Genomic DNA, 27856 nt, shown 5'->3' with positions numbered 1-27856 from the left:
GAATGAAATACATGCACTCATCACCAAGAATAGTGAATGATCACATAAGATAGATAAGATGATAATATCAAACACACAAAGTTCGAAAAACCACCAAATAAAACAAGAGAGAATAAAAGCAACACTCTGTCTCGAAGCCTATGATCTATACATTTTCTCCCCCTTTGGCAACAAGTTACCAAAAAGTTCCTAGAAAATGCATAGTGCTAAGTCGACACTCAGGCTTGATCTTCAGGTGGTGGTGGAGTCCGGAGCACTCCAAGGACGAAGCCTTCTGTAGACGTGGTCGGAGTCGAGGCTGAAGTGGACGCTGGAGCTGGTGGAACTGAGGCTGTAGATGGTGCAGACGTGGTGGCTCTAGGGTCAGCAACTGGCACTGCAGACGACCTCGGGCCTCATGGCACTCTGGCAAAGGCATCAGTTGTAGTCTTGCCTCTCCTCTCCTGCATGTCATCCTGGAGCTGCTCCACTGCAGTCTGAATCTCTGTCACTTTGACATCCAAATCATAGAACTTTTGTTCCATGATCCTTTCTAAGCTTGCCTGGTTCTGAGTTAGGGTGGATAAGCATCACAAAATGCAGAGATTTTTGCAAAAGAATAATTCAAAAACCTAGTTTTAGTTTCCCACTGAAAGCATCTCGGATCTACCAATTTCTAAACTCGGTGATTCCGAAGCAGTTTTGGCACCTAAACTAGTGAACTCGGTCAGACTGAGTCACAGTTCGGTGGCACCGAGACTGCTAGGGTTTCACAGAGTTCCAAAATCGGTCACACCGATAAGTAATTCTCGGCCAGACCGAGTCTCACTTGTGCAATGGCATAAGCCAAATCGGTGGGACCGAGTTTTTCAACTCGGTGGGTCCGAGATGGTTTCGGTGGAAACCTAACCCTAAAATTTTCGAATTAAACCTAATCTACGAGTTCATTTACTGGATACAAGTTTAACAAACGTGGCAAGAATCATGATGATCACAATGTGCTACGAATCGGATTGGGGAATAGCACAAAGATCGAGTCCATACCCTAGTTCGGCGGAGACTCGCTACGGCGGCAACAGCGGGGTTGAATTTCCGTTGACGGCGACGGAGACCAGCGACTGGAGGCGGCTGGCGGCGAGGAGACGATCCGGAGACCAAGTTGGCAGAGCAGGCTATCGCGCGGGCGAAGGGGTTCGGAGAAATTTCCAAATTTTTGCCCGTGACTATATATAGCCCGACCCTGTCGGTGTGACCGAGTGGAACAACTCGGTGGCACCGAGATGCAAAACTGTATACAATTGTTGCAACTCGGTGTGACCGAATGGTTCAAATCGGTTGCACCGAGATCGAAAACCTAGATCAACTTAATGATCTCGGTAGGACCGAAAGTAGGGTATCAGTCAGACCGAGAATCATAAAGAGGTTTTGGAAGTTTAAGTCTATGACGAATCAGGGACTCCGAGCGCTCCTCACACAGAGTGGTTCGAATCTGACTTGATCAAATTTTGTGATGTAGCATGAATAGAGTTTGAGACGAGAAAAGCATAGATAGCTAGAGGAGGTTCTTAGGCATTCTTGTCCATCCACTTGGCAAAAGGAAATAAAACAAACAATCAAAACAACAAGTGGATGTCCTCGAATGAGTAAAATATGCAACCAACATGCTCACACAATAAGATGGCAAATGAAATATGTGACAAGGCATGCACAACCAATTCTAGCATCTATCAAGCAATTTGCGATGACAAGGTCATCTATATATGAGTATATTGACTTAGGAGTCAAGTGAGAACACTCGATCATAGGTCATACTCATCGTTTAAGCTCAAGTGGGGTTACCACTTTTACATAAAGCATTGTTGTGTTCACATCTTTAGAGTTGCTTTAGCTCAAGTCTTAGAGTAAAGCTCCCCCTAGATGTGATATCCCCCCTTAGAGGGATGAACTAACCTCGGGTTTTGTCGATGATGACTTCATGTAGATGTTGAAGATGTGGATGCTCAATGTTGATGTAGATCACTTGGAGCTATCCATTTGAGTGAATTGCACTTTCAATACCTACATGGGTTAGTCCCACAAGGAACAAACAAGGATATCCATAGACATAGAGTGATGCACACACAAGATGATGTCCATGAAAACTTTTAGGTTACCTTGTCCCTTGTCTTACCAACAAGAGGGTTTGTGACTCCTTGAACTAGTGCAAGATGTGGAAGTTGATTGCACTTGTTCTTGCCAAAATGATAAGAGTGAAGTATGTTGGCGGAGTCACCCTCAAGAACTCTCTAGTTCTTCTTCTTTTGGATCCACACCATCTTGATGGGAATCCTTGGAGTTGTAGTCGTACTTGATGAAGTGGAACTTGAAGTAGTCTTGGGAATCCACTTGACTAAGGTCTTAGGAGCTTCTTCAAATGCATCAATTTCCTCTTGAAGCTTGTCCTTGCCTTTTTGCTTGTAGTCTTGTGGTGGAAGATCATCTTGAGCTTGTGTCCGCTTGAAATAAGTATCATACTTCTCTTGTTGAGGAACAAACTTTGTCTTGGGGTATTGATCTTCTTCCCACTCAACTCCATTGGCATTGAACTTTCGTTCAAAACCAACACCTTGATTCTTCCGGTGCATTCCTTGCTTGCGCACAATTTCCTCGAATTGCTTACTCCCGGCAAGGTTTTTGTACACTCCTTTCTCTATAATTCCCTTCAATAAGCTATTTTCTTGCTCAAGTGTAACTTGGCTAAGAGAATCATTAGTGGAATCAAGAGAACTACTAGAAGCAACAATATTGGATTTAGCATGATCATTGTTACCGCTAGAGGAAGAATCTTTCTTGTTCTTGTTACTAGACTTGACTTGAGGCATGTAAGTGGATAAGAGTAAACGCTTGGCAATGTAAGAAGAACTTTTCTTGCGGAGATCATCATTGATTGCTTTTAAGAACTCATGCTCTTGCTCAAGATTGAGCTTTTCAAAGCGTAATTTCTCATGAGCTCTTAAAAGTTCTCGATGATCTTCGAAGATAGTTTCATGAGCTAACTTAAGAGTGTTTAGTTCTTTAGTTAGAGCCTCAATCTTCTCCTTATCATTGTCATTCGTTTTATCTTGATTAGCATGATTAATTTACGTTTCATCATAGTATTCATCACTAGAGTTGTCAACAAGCAAATCATCACCTAACAAGTCATCTTCATCACTATTGAAACCAACATACTCGGGGTGTGTTACCTTAGGACCTTTGGCCATGAAGCATCTTGCAATTCCTTCATTTGGTGAGTCAAATATGTCGTAGGAGTTGGTTGACACAAGTGCTAGACCGGCAACACCTTCATCTTGAGTATCTTCGGAGTCGGAGTGATAACTTCTCTCGGAGTGGCTGTCGGAGTCGGAGCCGGATACCCATTCACCAACATGAGCTTGATGTCTTCGTTTTGTGTAGCTCCTTGATGATTTTTCCTTCCTTTCTGAATCCTTGCTTCTCCGTGAGTATCTTCATTCATAACGATCATCTCTACTCCTTCTCTCTCTTGGTGGTGATTCTTTGCTTCTTCTTTTTGGAGAATCTTCTCTTCTCTTGTAGGGAGCCGTACACTCATTGGAATAGTGTCCGGGTCTTCCACAACTGTAGCAGTTTCGCCCTCGACTAGAAGATCTTTTGTCATTGTAGGACCTTGACTTGAAGCTTCTATCTTTGCTTCTACTCTTGTAGAACTTGTTGAAGTTCTTCACCATTAAGCTCAATTCTTCATGGAAGTTTTGTTTCTCACTTGATGATGTAGGGGCTTCACATGAGGCTTTGTAGGCACCACTTGATTTGTTGTGAAGTTCCTCTTTATCCTTAAGTGACATCTCATGAGCAACAATTCTTCCAATCACCTCCGTTGGCTTGAGATCTTTGTAATTGGGCATCATTTGGATCAATGTGCACACGGTATCATATTTTCCATCCAAGGCTCTTAGAATCTTCTTGATGATGAATCTATCGGTCATCTCTTCACTTCCTAAGCCGGCAATCTCATTTGTGATGAGAGCAAGCCTAGAGTACATTTCAGCGACACCTTCACCATCCTTCATTTTGAACTTGTCAAGTTGACTTTGAAGCACATCCAACTTGGATTCCTTGACGGAGTCGGTACCTTCGTGCATATCAATCAAAGTGTCCCAAATTTCCTTTGCATTCTCAAGACGGCTGATTTTGTTGAATTCTTCGGGGCACAATCCGTTGAAGAGAATATCACAAGCTTGAGCATTGTATTGCAACATCTTCAACTCATCCGCGGTAGCTTCACGGTTTGGTTCTTTCCCATCAAAGAAGTCACCTTGCAAACCAACACACACAATAGCCCAAACAGCGGGGTTATGTCCAAAATTATGCATTTTCATTTTATGCTTCCAACTAGCAAAATTAGTACCATCAAAGTAAGGACCTCTACGGTGATAATTTCCCTCGCTAGACGCCATACTCTCCTAGGTTGTGAAACCAAGGCTATGGCCACCAAAAGCTATGGAGATCAAAGCAAATGGAGACCAAAGCTCTGATACCACTTGTAGGATCGAAAGTATGTCTAGAGGGGGGTGATTAGACTACTTGACCAAATAAAAACTTCACATTTTCCCACTTTTAGTTCTTGGCAGATTTTAGCTATTGTAGGACAAGTCAAGCAATCATCACACAATTCAAGCAAGCATGCAAAGAGTATATTGGTAGCAGAAAGTAAAGCATGCAACTTGCAAGAATGTAAAGGGAAGGGTTTGGAGAATTCAAACGCAATTGGAGACATGAATGTTTTTCCCGTGGTTCGGATAGGTGGTGCTATCCTACATCCACGTTGATGGAGACTTCAACCCACGAAGGGTAACGGTTGCGCGAGTCCACGGAGGGCTCCACCCACGAAGGGTAATGGTTGCGCGAGTCCACGGAGGGCTCCACCCACGAAGCGTCCATGAAGAAGCAACCACCCACGAAGGGTCCACGAAGAAGCAACCTTGTCTATCCCACCATGGCCATCGCCCACGAAGGACTTGCCTCACTAGTGGTAGATCTTCACGAAGTAGGCGATCTCCTTGCCCTTACAAACTCCTTGGTTCAACTCCACAATCTTGTCGGAGGCTCCCAAGTGACACCTAGCCAATCTAGGAGACACCACTCTCCAAGAAGTAACAAATGGTGTGTTGATGATGAACTCCTTGCTCTTGTGCTTCAAATGATAGTCTCCCCAACACTCAACACTCTCTCATAGGATTTGGATTTTGTGGAAAGAAGATTTGAGTGGAAAGCAACTTGGGGTAGGCTAGAGATCAAGATTCATATGGTAGGAATGGAATATCTTGGTCTCAACACATGAGTAGGTGGTTCTCTCTCAGAACATATGAGTTGGAATTGTGTATGTGTTCTGATGGCTCTCTCCACAAATGAAGAGGAGGTGGAGGGGTATATATAGCCTCCACACAAAATCCAACCGTTACACACAGTTTTCCAATCTCGGTGGGACCGAATCAACAAACTCGGTCGGACCGAAAAGGTAAACCTAGTGACCGTTAGAGATTTTCGGTGGGACTGACATGCAACTCGGTAGGACCGATATGGTTAGGGTTTGGGCATAACGTAATCTCGGTGAGACCGATTACACAAACTCGGTGAGACCGAGTTTGGTAATAAGCTAACCAGAGAGTTGGTCAGGTAAACTCGGTGGGACCGATTTGCTCTTTCGGTGAGACCGAAAAGTTACAAAAAGGAAACAAAGAGTTTACATTGCAATCTCGGTGGGACCGATTCGCTCTTTTGGTGAGACCGAAAAGTTACAAAAGGGAAACAAAGAGTTTGCAATCCCATCTCGGTGAGACCGAGATCCCTATCGGTAGAACCGAATTGCTAGGGTTTGGCAGTGGCTTATGACAAGTGAAACTCGGTGGTGCCGGATAGAAAGAATCGGTAGGACCGAGTTTGGCTTAGGGTTTAGGTCATATGTGGATATGGGAAAGTAGTTGAGGGGTTTGGAGCATATCACTAAGCACATGAAGCAAGAGGCTCATTAAGCAACACCTCATCCCTCCTTGATAGTATTGGCTTTTCCTAAAGACTCAATGTGATCTTGGATCACTAAAATATAAAATGAAGAGTCTTGAGCTTTTGAGCTTGAGCCAATCCTTTGTCCTTAGCATTTTGAGGGTTCCACTTTCACATCCATGCCATGCCAATCATTGAGCTTTCCTGAAATAGTCATCTTGGAATAGCATTAGCTCAATGAGCTATATGTTGTTATGAATTACCAAAACCACCTAGGGATAGTTGCACTTTCACATCGACACGCTGAAGCCGGCACAGCATCCGGTGAGCTGGCCGGAGGCGAGCCTCGATGCTCAGGATGTGCTCGTCAAGAGTTCGGGGGGCATCGGCGGCAATCTCTGCACCCTCCGCCCTCTGACCTTCACGGTCAGCCTCGATGGCTTGGATGGCGGCCTGCGACTGCCCAGGGAAGAAGTCTGCAAAGACACGAAGAAACGAAGAAGCAAGTCAAAAACCAAGAGTCGGCACGATCTAAGTCGGCAGCTCGAAGAAAGAAAATAAAGAGGCTCACCATCAACGATGTATTCAATCTCGTGGAAGCCGGAGGACAGCAGCGCCTCCTTGTCAGACCAGGAGGAGCGCTCGCTCGCGAACTCGGCCAAGAGGGCGGTTTCCGTTTCCTCCGCCTCCCTCTGCGACTTCACAAGCAGCTCCTTCTGCTCTGCCAATTGAGTGGCCAGCAGATCACGCTCCGTGGCGAGCTTGCTGCACTCCTCTTTGGCGTGCAAAGCGGAGTTTGCGTCGTTCAGCTGTTGTTGAAGAGCAGCGTTGGCCCCTGAGAAGAAGAAAGAAAGAAGGCATCAAGCCACCAGTAAAGAAGGTCGCCGGGGAGATCCGGCCCGACTGCTCAGCAGTCGGCCCGAATATCGGGGACTACAGCCCACGGGTGCGCCAGTGCGCCCCCGCGAAGAAGGAAAAGGACTTACTCTGGCTCTCCGACAGATCGGCGGTCCGCTTTGCCAGCTCTTCAACGTTACAGTTGAAGGCAGTGACGCAGTGGTTGTGGTAATCCTGTGACGAACGTTTCAGACAAAAAAAGTTAATACCCAAAGTTCATCAACTGGAGTTCCGGGCTGCCTGCTCAGCAGCCAGCCCGAAACTCGGGGACTACACCCAGTGGGTGCGCTGGCGAGCCCCCACAGAGAGGAACAAGAAAACAAAGACCAAAGGAAAAAACATACCCGAACGGCTGCCCGCGGCGCCAGGAACGCCTTGGTGCAGCTCTGGAGAGCGTCGCCCTCAACGCGAAGCTTCGCCTGGACGTCCAAGAGTGCCTGGTTCAGCGGCCCTGTGCCGCCTCCTCGCACCCACCCAACGGGCGCGGTGCTCGTCGCTTCGGCATCTGGGATCACCGAGCTGGTGGTGTCGGCTTCCAGGGGCGGGGTGCCGAAGTCGCCTTCTCCAGACGGCGGTGCGTTGGCGAGCCGACTTGGAGAAGTAGCCTCGCCACGGCCTCGTCTTCGGTCGGCGGCACCGGAGGGTCCGCTAGCTGCCTGCCTTGCGCACCTTCAGACGGCGGTGGAGGCGGCGGCGGAACGTTCACGTCCGGCGCAGAGGGGTCGCCGCCTTCCCTCTCCACGGAGGGTTTCTCCCCGCCGGCTTCTCCAGTCTGCCCCGTGAACTCCGGAGGCGGCGGCGCAGAGTTCAACTGGGTGACGAGCACTGCCGACTGGAGGCGTGCGGCTTCCTCAGCCTGCTGTTTCGCCGCGGCGGCGGCTTCGGCCTCCGGTAGTTTTTTCTTAGCGGAGGCCTCCGCCCTGTCGGCCTCCGCCTTGTCCAGGCGGAGGGCCTCTTCTTCATTGCGCTCTCCTGCGCATTCCGCTCCGTCGCCTCCCGGAGGTCAGCAGCGGGTTCAATCCGCCGAGTGGTGGCGGACGTCTCCGCTGACCCCATGACAGAGGCGGCGGTGACCCTCTCAAGAGAGAGGGGAGCCCTGAAGCAAGAGGGGCAAGCAGAGACTTAGACAAATCACGAAGAAAGAATAAAACTTTGAAGACATAATACTTACGCGGAGACCAATGGCGGCTTCTTCACTTCCTTACGGAAGCGGATGGCCTTTGCGGCCGCCTCATCCCGCCGGGTCGCCGCAGCCGAACCCTTGGGCTTCTTCGGCCCACTGCCGAACAAGGTTGGCACGGCCCTACGCTTCTTCCCGCCGCCTGGAGTGCCCGGCGTGGCAGAAGAGCCCGCGCCAGGCTGGCTGGCTCCTAGCCGATGGCGAGGGGCGACTTCTCCCTCGGCGTCGTCGTCAGGCCAGTCGGCGAAAGTGGCCGAAGGCCTGAAGTCGCCCGCTGTTCCTCCTCCCCCCTCGGCGTCATCTTCCAGAACCTCCGCCCCCAGATCGGGGTCGTCGACGTCGCTCTCTTCCCGGTTGGCGAGGAACTCGCGGGCCGGCCCTGAGGTGCCGGCTGGTGGGTGAAGGAGGGGATTCTAACCAAAGCCGACTGGTCAAAACAAAACTCGGCAAGAAGAAGACAATCCAAAGAAAGAAAAGAAAGGCGACTCACCACGGGCGGGGGGTTGGCGCGGGAGTACGACTCCTTGCCGAATCGCCAGTCCTCCAGAAGCCTGCTGTCCAAGAGGTAGTTCACCATGAAGGCCACCTCTTCGTGAGGCATGTCCTTGGTGCACATCCGACTCGGGTCGCGGTGCTCGCTCATCTGGCATATCATATGAGGGCGGCCTTGGAGTGGGAGAACTCGGCGCGAAACGAAGGCGGCCAGCAGGTCCGGACCAGTCAGACCCTCCGACTGTGTCAGCACTCGGAGTCGCGCGATGGCGCCGGCTCCCACAGGTGTCAGCGACTTGGCTCGGTACGACCAGTTGGGTAGCCTCCCAGCCGGCGGGCCGGCTTCAAAAGCCGGCAGGTTGACCCAATCCTTGTTAGGGAACGTAGCATAAATTCAAAATTTTCCTACGTGTCACCAAGATCTATCTATGGAGTCATCTAGTAACGAGGGAGGAGTGGATCTACATACCCTTGTAGATCGCGCGCGGAAGCGTTCAAGAGAACGGGGTTGATGGAGTCGTACTCGTCGTGATCCAAATCACCGATGATCCTAGCGCCGAACGGACGGCACCTCCGCGTTCAACACACGTACGGAGCAGCGACGTCTCCTCCTTCTTGATCTAGCAAGGGGGAAGGAGAGGTTGATGGAGATCCAGCAGCACGACGGCGTGGCGGTGGAAGTAGCGGGATTCCAACAGGGCTTCGCCAAGCGCTGCGGGAGGAGGGAGATGTGTCATGGGAGGGAGAGGGAGGCGCCAGGGCTTAGGTGTGGTTGCCCTCCCTTCCCCCCACTATATATAGGGCCAAGGGAGAGGGGGGGGCAGCCTTTGGCCCTTCCTCCAAGGAAGGGTGCGGCCAGGGAGGAGTCCCTCCTCCCCAAGGCACCTCGGAGGTGCCTTCCCCCTTTAGGACTCTTCCTTTCCCTCTTCTCTTGGCGCATGGGCCTCTTGGGGCTGGTGCCCTTGGCCCATATAGGCCAAGGCGCACCCCCTACAGCCCATGTGCCCCCCCGGGGCAGGTGGCCCCACCCGGTGGACCCCCGGGACCCTTCCGGTGGTCCCGGTACAATACCGGTGACCCCGAAACTTGTCCCGATGGCCGAAATAGCACTTCCTATATATAATTCTTTACCTCCGGACCATTCTGTAACTCCTCGTGACGTCCGAGATCTCATCCGGGACTCCGAACAACTTTCGGGTTACCGCATACTAATATCTCTATAACCCTAGCGTCACCGAACCTTAAGTGTGTAGACCCTACGGGTTCGGGAGGCTTGCAGACATGACCGAGATGACTCTCCGGTCAATAACCAACAGCGGGATCTGGATACCCATGTTGGCTCCCACATGTTCCACGATGATCTCATCGGATGAACCACGATGTCAAGGACTTAATCAATCCCGTATACAATTCCCTTTGTCTATCGGTACGACACTTGCCCGAGATTCGATCGTCGGTATCCCGATACCTTGTTCAATCTCGTTACCGGCAAGTCTCTTTACTCGTTCCGTAACACATCATCCCGTGATCAACTCATTGATCACATTGTGCACATTATGATGATGTCCTACCGAGTGGGCCCAGAGATACCTCTCCGTTTACACGGAGTGACATATTCCAGTCTCGATTCGTGCCAACCCAACAGACACTTTTGGAGATACCTGTAGTGTACCTTTATAGCCACCCAGTTACGTTGTGACGTTTGGCACACCCAAAGCACTCCTACGGTATCCGGGAGTTGCACAATCTCATGGTCTACGGAAATGATACTTGACATTAGAAAAGCTTTAGCATACGAACTACATGATCTTGTGCTAGGCTTAGGATTGGGTCTTGTCCATCACATCATTCTCCTAATGATGTGATCCCGTTATCAATGACATCCAATGTCCATGGTCAGGAAACCGTAACCATCTATTGATCAACGAGCTAGTCAACTAGAGGCTTACTAGGGACATGGTGTTGTCTATGTATCCACACATGTATCTGAGTTTCCTATCAATACAATTCTAGCATGGATAATAAACGATTTATCATGAACAAGGAAATATAATAATAACTAATTTATTATTGCCTCTAGGGCATATTTCCAACAGTCTCCCACTTGCACTAGAGTCAATAATCCAGTTCACATCGCTATGTGACTAACACTCAAGGTCACATCCCCATGTGACTAACACCCAAAGAGTTTACTAGAGTCAATTATCTAGTTCACATCGATATGTGATTAACACTCAATGAGTTCTGGGTTTGAACATGTTATGCTTGTGAGAGATGTTATAGTCAATGGGTCTGAATCTTTCAGATCCGTATGTACTTCGCAAATCTCTATGTCATCTTGTAGATGCAGCTACTACGCTATATTTGGAGCTATTCCAAATAACTGTTCTACTATACGAATCCAGTTTACTACTCAGAATAATCTAGATTAGTGTCAAAGTTTGCATCGGCGTAACCCTTTACGACGAACTCTTTTACCACCTCCATAATCTAGAAAATTCCTTAGTCCACTAGTTAGTAAGGATAACTTTGACCGCTGTCTTGTGATCCATTCTTGGATCACTCTTGTACCCCTTGACTGACTCATGGCAAGGCACACTTCAGGTGCGGTACACAGCATAGCATACTGTAGAGAGCCTATGATAAAAGCATAGGGGACGACCTTCGTCCTTCCTCTTTCTTCTGCCGTGGTCGAGCTTTAAGTCTTAACTTCATACCTTACAACTCAGGCAAGAACTCCTTCTTTGACTGGTCCATCTTGAACACCGTCAAGATTATGTCAAGGTATGTGCTCATTTGAAAGTACCATTAAGCGTTTTGATCTATCCTTATAGATCTTGATGCTCAACGTTCAAGTAGCTTAATCCAGGCTTTCCATTGAAAAATACTTTCCAAATAACCCTATATGCTTTCCAGAAATCCTACGTCATTTCTGATCCATAATATGTCAATAACATATACTCATCAGAAATTCTATATAGTGCTCCCACTCACTTCTTTGGAAATACAAATTTCTCATAAACTTTGTATAAACCCAAAATCTTTGATCATCTCATCAAAGCATACATTCCAACTCCGAGATGCTTACTCCAGTCCTTAGAAGGATTGCTGGAGCTTTGCATACTTATTAGCATCTTTCAGGATTGACAAAACCTTCCGGTTGTATCACATACAACCTTTCCTCAAAAACGTCGTGGAAACAATGTTTTGACATCCTATCTGCAAGATTTCATAAATAATGCAGTAATCGCTAATATAATTCCAACAGACTCTTAGCATCGCTACGAGTGAGAAAGTCTCATCGTAGTCAACTCCTTGAACTTGTCGGAAAACATCTTAACGACAAGTCGAGCTTCCTTAATGGTGATACTTACCATCATTGTCCGTCTTCCTTTTAAAATCCATATGTACCTAACAGCCTTACGACCATCAAGTAGTTCTTCCAAAGTCTACACTTTGTTTTCATATATGGATCCTCTCTCGGATTATATGGCCTCGAGCCATTTATCGGAATCCGGGCCCACCATCACTTCTCCATAGCTCGTAGGTTCATTGTTGTCTAGCAACACGACTTCCAAGACAGGATTACGTACCACTCTGAAGTAGTACACATCCTTGTCATCCCACGAGGTTTGGTAGTGACTTGATCTGAAGTTTCATGATCACTATCATAAGCTTCCACTTCAATTGGTGTAGGTGCCACAGGAACAACTCCCCGTGCCCTTCCACACACTAGTTGAAGAGACGGTTCAATAACCTCATCAAGTCTCCACCATCCTCCCACTCAATTCTTTCGAGAGAAACTTTTCCTCGAGAAAGGACCCGATTCTAGAAACAATCCCTTATTGCTTTCGGATCTGAGACAGGAGGTATACCCAACTGTTTTGGGTGTCCTATGAAGATGCATTTATCCGCTTAGGGTTCGAGCTTATCAGCCTGAAACTTTTCACATAAGCGTCGCAGCCCCAAACTTTTAAGAAATGACAGCTTAGGTTTCTCTAAACCATAGTTCATATGGTTTCATCTCATCGGAATTACGTGGTGTCCTATTTAAAGTGAATGTGGTTGTCTTTAATGCCTAACCCATAAACTATCGTGGTAATTCGATAAGAAACATCATGGTATGCATCATATCCAATAGGGTGCAGTTATGATGTTCGGACACAGCATCACACTATGGTGTTCCAGGCTATATTAGTTGTGAAACAATTTCCACAATGTCTTAATTCTGTGCCAAACTCGTAATTCAGATATTCATCTCTATGATCATATCATAGATATTTTATCCTCTTGTCACGACGATCTTTCAACTTCACCCTGAAATTACTTGAACCTTCCAATAATTCAGACTCGTGATTCATTAAGTAAATATACTCAACATCTACTCAAATCATCTGTGAAGTAAGAACATAATGATATCCACTACACGCCTCAGTACTCATTGGACTGCACACATCAAAATGTATTTCTTCCAACAAGTTGCTTTCTAGTTCCATTTTACTGAAAACGAGGCTTTCAGTCATCTTGCCCATGTGGTATGATTTGCATGTCTCAAGTGATTCAAAATCAAGTGAGTCCAAACGGTCCATTTGCATGGAGTTTCTTCATGCATATACACCAATAGACATGGTTCGCATGTCTCAAACTTTTCAAAATGAGTGAGTCCAAAGATCCATCAACATGGAGCTTCTTCATGTGTTTTATACCAATATGACTCAATTGGCAGTTCCACAAGTAGGTGGTACTATCATTACTATCTTATATCTTTTGGCATGAACATGTGTATCACTACGATCGAGATTCAATGAACCATTCATTTTAGGTGCAAGACCATTGAAGATATTATTCAAATAAATAGAGTAACCGTTATTCTCCTTAAATGAATAACCATATTGCGATAGACATAATCCAATCATGTCTATGCTCAACGCAAACACCAATCTCGATGGTAGAGGGAGCGTGCGATGCTTGATCATATCAACATTGGAAACACTTCCAACACATATCATCAGCTCACCTTTAGCTAGTCTCCGTTTATTCCATAGCCTTTTATTTCGAGTTACCAACACTTAGCAACCGAACCGGTATCTAATACCCTGGTGCTACTAGGAGTACTAGTAAAGTACACATTAATATAATGTATATCCAATATACTTCTGTCGACAGCCTTCTCATCTACCAAGTATCTAGGGTAATTCCGCTCCAGTGGCTGTTCCCCTTATTACAGAAGCACTTAGTCTCGGGTTTGGGTTCAACCTTGGGTTTCTTCACTAGAGCAGCAGCTGATTTGCCATTTCATGAAGCATCCCTCTTTGCCCTTGCCCTTCTTGAAACTAGTGGTTTCACTAACCATCAACAATTGATGCTCCTTCTTGATTTCTACTTTCGTGGTGTCAAACATCACGAATATCTCAAGGATCATCATATATGTCCTTGATATATTATAGTTCATCACGAAGCTCTAGCAGCTTGGTGGTAATGACTTCGGAGAACTACCACTATTTCATTTGGAAGATCAACTCCCACTTGATTCAAGCGATTGTTGTACTCAGACAATCTGAGCACAAGCTCAACAATTGAGCTTTTCTCCTTAGTTTGTAGGATAAGAAAATCGTCGGAGGTCTTATACCTCTTGACGTGGGCATGAGCCTGAAATCCCAATTTCAGCCCTCGAAACATCTCATATGTTTCGCGACGTTTTAAAACGTCTTCGGTGCCTCAACTCTAAACCGTTTAACTGAACTATCACGTAGTTATCAAAATGTGTATGTCAGATGTTCGCAACATCCACAGACAACGTTCGAGGTTCAGCACACTGAGCGGTGCATTAAGGACATAAGCCTTCTATGAAGCAATGAGGACAATCCTCAGTTTACGGACCTAGTCCGCATAATTGCTACTATCAACTTTCAACTAAATTTTCTCTAGGAACATATCTAAACAGTAGAACTGAAGCGCGAGCTACGACATAATTTGCGAAGACCTTTTGACTATGTTCAGGATAATTAAGTTCATCTTATGAACTCCCACTCAGATAGACATCCCTCTAGTCATCTAAGTGATTACATGATCCGAGTCAACTAGGCCGTGTCCGATCATCACGTGAGACGGACTAGTCAACATCGGTGAACATCTTCATGCTGATCGTATCTACCATACGACTCATGCTCGACCTTTCGGTCTTCTGTGTTCCGAGGCCATGTCTGTACACATGCTAGGCTCGTCAAGTCAACCTAAGTGTTTTGCGTGTGTAAATCTGTCTTACACCCGTTGTATGTGAACGTTAGAATCTATCACACCCGATCATCACGTGGTGCTTCGAAACAACGAACTGTCGCAACGGTGCACAGTTAGGGGGAACACTTTCTTGAAATTTTAATGAGGGATCATCTTATTTAGTACCGTCGTTCTAAGCAAATAAGATGTATAAACATGATAAACATCACATGCAATGAAACAGTGACATGATATGGCCAATATCATGTTGCTCCTTTTGATCTCCATCTTCGGGGCTCCATGATCATCATCGTCACCGGCATGACACCATGATCTCCATCATCGTGTCTTCATGAAGTTGTCTCGCCAACTATTACTTCTACTTCTACAGCTAACGGTTAGCAATAAAGTAAAGTAATTACATGACATTTATGTTGACACGCAGGTCATAAATTAAGACAACTCCTATGGCTCCTGCCGGTTGTCATACTCATCGACATGCAAGTCATGATTCCTATTACAAGAACATGATCAATCTCATACATCACATATATCATTCATCACATCCTTTTGGCCATATCACATCACAAGGCATACCCTGCAAAAACAAGTTAGACGTCCTCTAATTGTTGTTTGCATGTTTTACGTGGCTGCTATGGGTTTCTAGCAAGAACGTTTCTTACCTACGCAAGAACCATAACGTGATATGCCAATTGCTATTTACCCTTCATAAGGACCCTTTTCATCGAATCCGATCCGACTAAAGTGGGAGAGACAGACACCCGCTAGCCACCTTATGCAACTAGTGCATGTCAGTCGGTGGAACCAGTCTCACGTAAGAGTACGTGTAAGGTCGGTCCGGGCCGCTTCATCCCACGATGCCGCCGAATCAATATTGGACTAGTAATGGTAAGCATATTGAACAAAATCAACGCCCACAACTACTTTGTGTTCTACTCGTGCATAGAAACTACGCATAGACCTAGCTCATGATGCCACTGTTAGGGAACGTAGCATAAATTCAAAATTTTCTTACGTGTCACCAAGATCTATCTATGGAGTCATATAGAAACGAGGGAGGAGTGGATCTACATACCCTTGTAGATCGCATGCGGAAGCGTTCAAGAGAATGGGGTTGATGGAGTCGTACTCGTCGTGATCCAAATCACCGATGATCCTAGCGCCGAACGGACGGCAACTCCGCGTTCAACACACGTACGGAGCAGCGACGTCTCCTCCTTCTTGATCCAGCAAGGGGGAAGGAAAGGTTGATGGAGATCCAGCAGCACGACGGCGTGGCGGTGGAAGTAGCGGGATTCCAACAGGGCTTCGCCAAGCGCTGCGGGAGGAGGGAGATGTGTCATGGGAGGGAGAGGGAGGCGCCAGGGCTTAGGTGTGGTTGCCCTCCCTTCCCCCCACTATATATAGGGCCAAGGGAGAGGGGGGGGGGGCGCAGCCTTTGGCCCTTCCTCCAAGGAAGGGTGCGGCCAGGGAGGAGTCCCTCCTCCCCAAGGCACCTCGGAGGTGCCTTCCCCCTTTAGGACTCTTCCTTTCCCTCTTCTCTTGGCGCATGGGCCTCTTGGGGCTGGTGCCCTTGGCCCATATAGGCCAAGGCGCACCCCCTACAGCCCATGTGCCCCCCGGGGCAGGTGGCCCCACCCGGTGGACCCCCGGGACCCTTCCGGTGGTCCCGGTACAATATCGGTGACCCCGAAACTTGTCCCGATGGCCGAAATAGCACTTCCTATATATAATTCTTTACCTCCGGACCATTCCGGAACTCCTCGTGACGTCCGGGATCTCATCAGGGACTCCGAACAACTTTCGGGTTACCGCATACTAATATCTCTATAACCCTAGCGTCACCGAACCTTAAGTGTGTAGACCCTACGGGTTCGGGAGACATGCAGACATGACCGAGATGACTCTCCGGTCAATAACCAACAGCGGCATCTGGATACCCATGTTGGCTCCCACATGTTCCATGATGATCTCATCGGATGAACCACAATGTCAAGGACTTAATCAATCCCGTATACAATTCCCTTTGTCTATCGGTACGACACTTGCCCGAGATTCGATCGTCGGTATCCCGATACCTTGTTCAATCTCGTTACCGGCAAGTCTCTTTACTCGTTCCGTAACACATCATCCCGTGATCAACTCGTTGATCACATTGTGCACATTATGATGATGTCCTACCGAGTGGGCCCAGAGATACCTCTTCGTTTACACGGAGTGACAAATTCCAGTCTCGATTCGTGCCAACCCAACAGACACTTTCGGAGATACCTGTAGTGTACCTTTATAGCCACCCAGTTACGTTGTGACGTTTGGCACACCCAAAGCACTCCTACGGTATCCGGGAGTTGCATAATCTCATGGTCTAAGGAAATGATACTTGACATTAGAAAAGCTTTAGCATATGAACTACATGATCTTGTGCTAGGCTTAGGATTGGGTCTTGTCCATCACATCATTCTCCTAATGATGTGATCCCGTTATCAATGACATCCAATTTCCATGGTCAGGAAACCGTAACCATCTATTGATCAACGAGCTAGTCAACTAGAGGCTTACTAGGGACATGGTGTTGTCTATGTATCCACACATGTATCTGAGTTTCCTATCAATACAATTCTAGCATGGATAATAAACGATTTATCATGAACAAGGAAATATAATAATAACTAATTTATTATTGCCTCTAGGGCATATTTCCAACAGTCCTCCCTCGCGGAGACGCTCCTGATGTAAAAGTAGGATCTCTGCCACATCTTCACCGACTTTATCATCGAGATGGAGGGGAAGGGGTTGTCGGCTCCTGACCTTCGCACGGCGATGAAGGCGCCGCATTGAGCCGGCATGCACGCGGCCTGGGTGCCGAGCTTGGAGAAGAAGAACTCCCCCTAGAGCTCGAGGGTGGGGAGGACTCCGAGGAAGCCTTCACACAAGGCCACGAAGGCGGACAGTAGCACCACTGTGTTGGGGGTGAGGTGGTGCGGCTGGAGGCCGTAGAACTCCAGGAAAGATCGGAAGAAACTGCACGCCGGCAGCCCCAACCCGTGCAGGCAGTGCGAGCAGAAGATGACCCGCTCGCCCTCCTGCGGTGCGGGGGAAATCTCCCCCTTCGGCGCGAGGCGCACCCGCACGTGATCCTCGCTGGGGAGCCGATGAGTCCGGCGAAGGAACTCAATGTGGTCGTCGTGGACTTCGGAGCCGTCCCAGGTGCCGGAGCGCACTGGGGGAGGCGCGGCGGCGGAGGAAGAACTCATCGTGAGCTGTCGCCGCAGCGTTCGCCGGAGCTTGGTCGTGCGGCGGAGCGAAGAAGAGAAGAGAAAGGAGGAGCAGCAAGGAGGAAGGGAACGAGGAGTAGTGAGAAGGAGGGGCGTGCGTGCCCCCCTCTCCCCCCTACTTATAGCCTCATGGGCTGCGAAGCCGAGGGGGCGGACGTGGGGATTTACTGCGCCCACGACCCCACGACCCCCATGATCCACGATAAAGTTACTACGCGCAGTAACTCCACGGGAATCCCAACCGTCCATCGGGGCCGCAGCGGATCCGCTCGGGCGACGAGGCACGGTAGTGGCGGGCCCCGCCTATGGGCCTGTCCCGTCGCGCGCGTAGGCTGGCAGGACGGCCTAGCCACGTGCCCTCGTGTAACAGGCCAAGAACGGGCGGCGTCCTGGAGGCTTAGCTAGCACGCCGCTTAAATCCCGCCGCGATGTTCGAAATGCTGAGTGAGCCGGAATCAAGTGAGTCCGAGTCATGCAAGACCGATTCCTTCTAGTCGGCCCGGCAGAAGTCAATCAAGACCATGTGTTGAGCACCCGGGAAGAGAAACTGCCGAGGCTTCTCGGCCGATCGTCTGTGGCGCCTCACCAGCTTCGGGGACTACTGTCGGAGTAATGGGCGACGGGTATGCCAACCCGAGTCCCATAACCTTTCAAGACATCGGGGCAGGCTGCGCCCCTCAAGACCCCAGGACAAAGAGCCGCCTCCTGAGGAGTCGACGGCAAGGTGGCTGACTGCCCGCTCACGGCCGAGTCCCGGGGACGACTTCCAGAGAAGCCGACTTTGGGGAGTTAGCCTGCAACTCCAACAAACCCCATGGCCTCATCAAAGGGGGACGAGGCAGGGGCGTGGCTACAGCAAAGCCCACTCCCGCCCCTCACCAAGGGCAGGCATGGCCACAGCATGCCGTACCCCGGAAGATCTCCGTGCGGCGTGGCACTGTTGCCATGCCGGCCCTGACATCAGCACCGTAGGGCCGAATCCTGCACCCATGACGGCTTGTCTGTATGGCCTGGAGGCAGCAGGGCCCACCAGTCAGTGAGACCTCGGGAGACGGCGGGAGAACCGCCAGTCGGACCCGTCGGGAGTCGGCCCAGGGGAGTCGGCCGAGCCCTCCCCTGGGGCCCACGCGCCATTAATCAAGATGAGATGGGGAGTGGCGACAGTGATCACCCGCCAGGTGACGGGGCTGTTGCCATGACCTCATGATCAAGCCCGCGTCATCAGAAGTACGGCTACAGTAATCAGCAGCCGGCAAGACCCGCCCGCGGCGGACGCGGCCTGTCGGCTCCATACCCGGCCAGTCGGCAGGGCCCGCCAGTCGGCGGGCCCCAGCGGTCAGCAAAGAAGACGGAGGCTAGAGACACTGACGGGTGGGCCCGCGCCCAGCCGGATTACCATTGTACCCCTGGGGGGTAGGCCTATATAAACCCCCCAGGGCACCCATGCAAAGGGTTGGAACCCATTAGCTCTAGACCAGACCATATAGAAGGGAGAGAGCTAGCCTTGCCCTCTCCGACCACCAGAAAACAGCTCAAGGAGCAACCGTGTAAGCACTTTGCCATAGTGATCATGCGGAGACCCCGCAGAGCAGCAGTAGGGGTATTATCTCCCCGGAGAGCACCGAAGCTGGGTAAGATTCGCCGGCGAGCATGTCTTCACCTCATCCCGTTTCCAGGCACCGACGACATTCTACTCGCCCCCACCATGATAAGCCATCCGTTGGCATATGTCGCACCAAACCCCCGACACTTTGTGTCGTGGAATTGTCACGGCAGATGTCCTTAGTGTCAGGACTTAGTCGCGAGGCCAACGCATCTATGTGGTAGCTTGAGAGGGGTTGAGCGGGATAAGAGACGCGATGTTTTACCCAGGTTCGGCCCCTCATGGTGGAGGTAAAAGCCTACATCCTGCTTCATTGATATTGATGATGATGATCACGGTTACAAGAGTGCTCTATCTCGAGAGCTATTGTCTAAACCTAACTTGTCCAACTTGTGGAACTTGTGAATCTTGTCCCCTTTTGGGGAGCCCTGCCCCTCCTTATATATGTTGGAGGGGCGGGTTACATGTAGAGTCCTATTAGGATTAGGACTAGTCTATCTCTAATACAAACCGGATACAAGTCCAGGTCTTCCTCATGCCTTTCCTCTTAAACCGGCACACCATTAACCTAAACCGGCCTGCTGGTCCTTGGGCCTTGTCATGCATCTGGAATACGTGCCGGGTCACCAATGAATCTTCAGGCTCGTGAATCGTCATACCAGTAAACCGCTAGACACGTAAACCACGAGACATGTAAACCACCAATCACGTAAACCGCCAATCCTCTGGCGGTTTACTAATGAAACGCCTAGTCCGAACGGGTTATACTTCCGGCCGGTTTACGCCGCGGGGTATATCCCCGACATTAGCCCCCAAGTTTAGCTTGGATTTATTCATGGTAAACTTATGCTGCAAAATAAACACAAGAACAAATTTGACAGGTTATGCTCCGGGTTAAGAATTTTTGTAAACCGGTACCTGATCATCCTTAAGTCCTTGTTATTTCCTCCTTCTGGGAAATCCGGGTCAATAGACCAGCTTCATAATCAATTTGTCGACATTGGTTTGTCACCAAGAAATATTGTGAAGAATAACTCCTTTGACTCAGCTCCCAAAGCACCGGTTTAAGAAATATGGGTATGAAAATACTTATCTGATATTCAGCTGGTTTGAAGATGTAAAACTTGCCGGTTTAATATTACCAAAATGGCCGGTTTATAAATATTGATGGCGCCGGGTCATAATTGTTGTCGACACCGGGTCATGTAATTGATCTTCCTGATTTGCTCAAAACTGATAAAATGAAGATATTCCTTCTTTATATGCATAATACCTATAGCCCCCAAGTCTTAAGAGGAGAACATAGTGATAACTTAAGACTTGCTCCAATAAGTGTTTCAACCTTGAATAAATCCGGTTTGTTCATCTCAAAACTGAATACTCCATATATGTAGCCCCCAAGTGCCGGGTTGTCATGCTTGCAGCAACCTGGGACTTGTAATTGCTTGATGCTCATAAAAACTTCAACCAGTGTAGCCCCCAAGGGTCGGCTTAGTAAGATAACACTGAATCGGGACTTGATATATATACTTTAATGAAAATAACATATTATTATGTAGCTTCCATCGTAGGGCTTGAACCCACGTCCACAAGGTTAAGAGCTTTGTGCTTTACCAACTGAGCAATGGATCCTTCAATATTATGGACGAAAACTTGTGTACCTTGAATTGTTGACATGAGCAATTGGTAGCCCCCAAGGGCCGACTCGTTATAATATGATGATTCGGGTCTTCAATAAGACTAGTAAAAATGACTTTGCATTAGCCCCCAAGTGTCATGATGCATGCTTGCAGCGACATGAGACTTGCATGTAATCTCTATTTGAATAATGTAGCCCCCAAGTGCCGGGTTGTAAGCCTGCAGCGACTCGGGACTATTCCTTCAATTGTAGAATAAATCATATCTATTGATAATATGATAGCCATTGCACTAAAGCAACTTTGAAAACCTCAATAATACCGGTTATTAATAACCATAAAAATCCAGCCATGTTGGCTATTCAAGATAACATAATCCAGTGAAAACCTTATTCATTCAATATCATGATGAAAATTCAGCCAAACTTGGCTATTTGAATAATATAACCCAATGATTTATAAGCGCATGATTCCAATGGCGCAATCCAAATATATATATACTGGCGACTTATAGTCCAAAGCCAGGCCGGTTTAACAAACACCGGATCATACTACCGGTTTAATAAACACCGGTGATTTATAATCATGCTTTATTCAACCTGTTTCTGCATACAACAAGTTTAAAGTGTCCTGGCGGTTTACCGCCAGACGGGTCATAATGCCCAACATATAACCTGGGTTTATAACCAAGGCTGCATTTAAAATAATCAAATATGAAATATATCATACCTGTGACATTGAATCACATCGTTGGTTTTACCAACTTTTTGTAGTAAGGGTGATAACCCAAATCTTGAGTACTGATAACTCCTTCCATATTGTGCCGGTTTATAATAAAACCGTGCCGGGTTGTGATAAACACCGTGTTACTCCATAAGAGGATGTTAACAACAAGGATCAAACTGGGCAAATAGTCTCCGGATTGACGTAAACTGTGTTCCGTCAATTGATTGGTTGAAAACTTTGTCGGTTTTAAAAAAACGCAATAAAAAAGAAAAAAGAATCTTGCAAAGAAAAGTGCGAAGCAAAAGCAATGACAAAACCGTTTGCAAAAAAGGTTTATTTGAGCTGATCAAATGGTGTTACCATGGCCGAACACGACCAAGCTCCCGTTAGGTGTAACTATGGTTCTAGTCAGCCAGGTCCCCAAATGAAACCGTGGAATTTATGCCGACCAAGTGGCATGGCAATCGTTCGGGTTCGACCAAGCCCCCAAGTGATTCTGTGGCCTTAGGCTGATCAAGAGGCATGACTGGTTCAGACGTGACCAAGTCCCCAAGTGATCTGGTGGCTCTCGCCTATCAAGAGGTATGGTATTGGTTCGGACACTACCAAACCTCCAAGTGATATAATAATATGATAAGCCAATAAGGCAGGATACCCATGTTTGAACCGCGCATCGTGGCAGCAGGTCCTCTCCGGCAATTTTTAACTTTTGCAAGAGATAAATTCTTCTTTGAACCGGGATCTTGAACCGGATATAGAGAGATTCAAAGCTTTGTGGGAGACATCTTTCCCTTGAACCGGATTTTAAACCGGAATCTTCATTTTTAGTCGGAAATTTTCTGACGGCCTTTAAACTCAAACTTGCGAGAAGTTAATTCCTTTTTGAACCGGAAATTCTTAAACCGGATTTGAGAGCTTCAGAGCTTTGTCGGAGAACAAATTTCCCTTGTACCGGATTGTAAACCGGAATCCTTTTCTGATGACCCGGAACTTCTTCATTGAGCCGTGATTTTGTAACCGTCATATACTTTCTAATCCAGAAATCTTCTGACAGCACGATGTGAATCCGGGACCGGGTTATCTTTCCCTCCAACGTATTGGGGTTCTTTGACTTCACTGAAAACTGGCAACGTTTGCTAAGTCATATCATTGTAGCCCCCAAGTCTCAAGGTGATTCGAGGAGTTGGCTTGAGATTCTCCAGATTTGACCGTGATATAAACCGGCATAACTTGTATATCATTGGTGTTGATAACGTGATATGAATCCACAGAAGGTTGAAGGTGACTGCGGCGGGCTATAAATGATCCCGTATGAGCCGTGTCAACAACTCGGCCAATGGTTCCTTCCAACTGGCTATTTGAAGTTGACCAAACTGTAGTAGCAGCAATTTGTGTGCATGTCCATTGAACCGTCAGTGCAGACGGCAGTTGATAGTATATAATAATTTGCCTCCAATTTGTTGAAACAAAACCGGGCTACCCAAGCTGTGACTTGCTCAAACAATTCTTGCAGATAGGTGCGGCCCGGTATGTTGATGTAGACCAGGCCGCGAGAGACGGACGCCAAGACAACCGCAACATCAGAGGCGACTCAGATAGATGATTCGGCCGCAACATTGTAAACCGGCGCGGACGGGGAAAATCAGCACCGGTGTCATAAACCGGCACGGACGGGCGAGTTAATCGCGGGCGCTGTGCCGGTAAGCTGATGTAATCCAGGCCGTAAGGGCTGCATCTTGTACGTGTCCATTCACCGTGTAATGTGGCACGGACGAACACCGGGCAGGGCGTTGCCAGTGCGTGCTCCGCACACATGATATAAACCACGTTTATAATGAATAATTGTCCTGCATATCAAAATATACGGTCGAAAGTAATTGTTCCTTTTATAAAAACAATATATGTCAACAAAATAACTTAGATAAACAACACCTGACTTGTCCGGACGATGGATAATCCATATATATAGCGCCCATGAATCATCCATGGCAGTTTCACGGTAACTGGTGATTATAAAGGTGCTCTACAAGTGTCTCCGATGGTACTTGTTGAGTTGGCATAGATCAAGATTAGGATTTGTCACTCTGATTGTCGGAGAGGTATCTCTGGGCTCTCTCGGTAATGCACATCACTATAAGCCTTGCAAGCCATACAACTAATGAGTTAGTTGCGGAATAGTGCATTACGGAACGAGTAAAGAGACTTGCTGGTAACGAGATTGAACTAGGTATTGGGATACCGACGATTGAATATCGGGCAGGTTGTCGGGGTTGGGGTCCCGGCAAACCCTTAAGGTTCGAACACTGGGGTGCGCGCGAAGTCTATCCCTCCAACCGATCTACGCTCTAGCTTGCTAGGATCTCGCGGACGAACTCGACGAACTCGCAACATAGATGGACACAAGGTTTATACTGGTTCAGGCCACCGTTGCAGTGTAATGGGTGGTGTTGTGGGTGTTCAGGTTGATGGGGAACGTAGTAATTTCAAAAAATTTCCTATGAACAAGCAAGATCATGGTGATGCGTAGCAACGAGAGGGGAGAGTGTTGTCTACGTACCCTCGTAGACCGACAGCGGAAGCGTTATGACAACGTGGTTGATGTAGTCGTACGTCTTCACGGCCCGACCGATCAAGCACCGAAACTACGGCACCTCCGAGTTTTAGCACACGTTCAGCTCGATGACGATCCCCGGACTTCGATCCAGCAAAGTGTCGGGGAAGAGTTCCGTCAGCACGACGGCGTGGTGACGATCTTGATGTTCTACCATCGCAGGGCTTCGCCTAAGCACCACTATAATATTATCGAGGAGTATGGTGGAGGGGGGCACCGCACACGGCTAAGAAAACGATCACGAGGATCAACTTGTGTGTCTAGAGGTGCCCCCTGCCCTCGTATATAAAGGAGAAAGGGGGGTGCGGCCGGCCCTAGGAGGAGGCGCGCAGGAGGAGTCCTACTCCTACCGGGAGTAGGACTCCCCCCTTTCCCTAGTTGGATTAGGACTTGGGAGGAAGGAGGAGAGGGGGGCGCCGCCCCCCTCCTTGTCCAATTCGAACTGGGGGGGGGGGAGGGGTGTGCGGCAGCCCCTAGGCCTCCTCTCCTCTTTCTCCACTAGGCCCATTAAGGCCCATTAGGTTGCCGGGGGGGTTCCGGTAACCTCCCGGTACTCCGGTAAAATGCCGATTTCACCCGGAACACTTCCGATGTACAAACATAGGCTTCCAATATATCAATCTTCATGTCTCTACCATTTCGAGACTCCTTGTCATGTCCGTGATCACATCCGGGACTCCGAACAAACTTCGGTACATCAAAACATATAAACTCATAATGAAACTGTCATCGTAACGTTAAGCGTGCGGACCCTACGGGTTCGAGAACAATGTAGACATGACCGAGACACGTCTCCGGTCAATAACCAATAGGGGAACCTGGATGCTCATATCAGCTCCTACATATTCTACGAAGATCTTTTATCGGTCAGACCGCATAACAACATACGTTGTTCCCTTTGTCATCGGTTTGTTACTTGCCCGAGATTCGATCGTCGGTATCTTAATACCTAGTTCAATCTCATTACCGGCAAGTCTCTTTACTCGTTCCGTAATACATCATCTCACAACTAACTCATTAGTTGCAATGCTTGCAAGGCTTATGTGATGTGCATTGCCGAGAGGGCCCAGAGATACCTCTCCGACAATCGGAGTGACAAATCCTAATCTCGAAATACGCCAACCCAACATGTACCTTTGGAGACACCTGTAGAGCTCCTTTATAATCACCCAGTTACGTTGTGACATTTGGTAGCACACAAAGTGTTCCTCCGGCAAACGGGAGTTGCATAATCTCATAGTCATAGGAACATGTATAAGTCATGAATAAAGCAATAGCAACATACTAAACGATCGGGTGCTAAGCTAATGGAATGGGTCATGTCAATCACATCATTCTCCTAATGATGTGATCCCGTTAATCAAATTACAACACATTAGGAAACATAACCATCTTCGATTAACGAGCTAGTCAAGTAGAGGCATACTAGTGACATTTAGTTTGTCTATGTATTCACACAAGTATTGTTTTTCCGGTTAATACAATTCTAGCATGAATAATAAACATTTATCATGATATAAGGAAATAAATAATAACTTTATTATTGCCTCTAGGGCATATTTCCTTCACAGGTTGTGGAAGGCGCAGAAGGGCCAGCCGTTCTTGGATGACTCGGGCTGATCTCTGCCTCACTTGGTGTCGGGCTCCGCTGCGAGAACGACTGCCTCCTTGCGCTTCACGTCCTTGGCCTTGGCATTCTTTTCCTCCACTCCTGCAGCTGGCAGCCCCAGGAGAGAGAGGCGCCCCTTCTCAGCTCTTGTGCACCTGGTCGCCAGGTTGAACAACTCCTGAGATGTGCAGAGCTCCTCATGGATCGCCAGCTCTTCCTTCATCTTGACGTCGCGGACACCGTCGGAAAACGCGGAGATGATGCCCCCCTGAGACCTTTGGAATCTTGAGGCGGGTGCTGTTGAAGCGCTGGATGTACTTCTGGAGGGTCTCTCTTGGCTGTTGCTTGATGCGGCGTAGGTCGTCCGCGATTGGTGGGCGGTCACGAGTGCCCTGGAAGTTGGCGACGAAGCGGTCGCGCATCTTGTCCCAGGAGGAATCGAGCTGTGCTGCAAGTTCAGGAGCCAGGATCGGGGCCCATCCTTGAGAGCCATGGGAAACCAGTTCGCCATGACCTTCTCGTCGCTGTTGGCAGCTTCGATGCTCAACTCATAGAGCTGCAGCAACTCCACGGGGTCGGCGGTGCCGTCGTACCGTGGAGGCAGATTTGGCTTGAACTTGCCTGGCCAGGCAACGCTACGCAGCTCAGGGGTGAAGGCGCGGCAGCCCGCCGTGGTTGCGGGGGTCCGCCTCGGGGGCGGAGCTTGGTCTTGGCGACGTCCGCACTGTGCCACTGCAGGCGGCGCGTGGTCTTGACGAGGTGGCACGGGGAGTGCTGGTGCGGCTTCTCGCGGTTGCGGGACTTCTTGGCAGCTCCTTTCTTCACGCGGTCGGTGGATTGCGTCGCGGAGGCTCGCGCCTTGGCGCCAAGGCACCATCTTGGGGTCGAGGTGGTGGAGGCGTGCCACGGGCCCCGTTGTTTGCAGCCTGCTGAGGGAGAGGCAGAGAGTGAGACGGCGCCAGAGAGCCCCCCGCGACACGGACGAGCTCGATGACACGGACGAGCAAATCTTCATAGACGTCGTCGACAGGGCGGTAACGCAGGAGCTCGTTTGCCGCAATGAGCGCGGCCCGCGCCTCCAAGGGAGCATGGTGCGCGTGAGACAAAGAGCCAGCAGGAGCGAGTGATGGAGTAGTGGTGCGGCCGTCCTGCCGCACCGAATGATGTTGCAAGGACGCCTGCTGCTCGTTTCCCACCGGGCCGGTGGCTGCGTTGGCAGCAGGGGACGGAGATCGACGAGGCGGCCCACCGACGGGTGCCGTCTGAGCGTCGCGGGCGGCGAGGGTGGCCCGACGCTCAGCTCGAGCACGGCGAGCGTCCGCCATGGAGACGACGGGGCGACAGAGCGATGGAGCGACGGAGAGGAAGCTACGGCGCACCCCTACCTGGCGCGCCAAATGTCGGGGTTGGGGTCCCGGCAAACCCTTAAGGTTCGAACGCTGGGGTGCGCGCGAAGTCTTTCCCTCCAAGCGATCTACGCTCTAGCTTGCTAGGATCTCGCGGACGAACTCGACAAACTCACAACACAGATGGACACATGGTTTATACTGGTTCGGGCCACCATTGCGGTGTAACACCCTACTCCAGTGTGGTGGTTGTGGATTGCC

This window comes from Triticum urartu, chromosome 2A (assembly GCF_056163025.1).
Source record: "Triticum urartu cultivar PI428250 chromosome 2A, HENAU_Tu73, whole genome shotgun sequence".
Classification (NCBI taxonomy): Eukaryota; Viridiplantae; Streptophyta; class Magnoliopsida; order Poales; family Poaceae; genus Triticum; species Triticum urartu.
Note: the sequence above shows the minus strand (reverse complement) of the source record.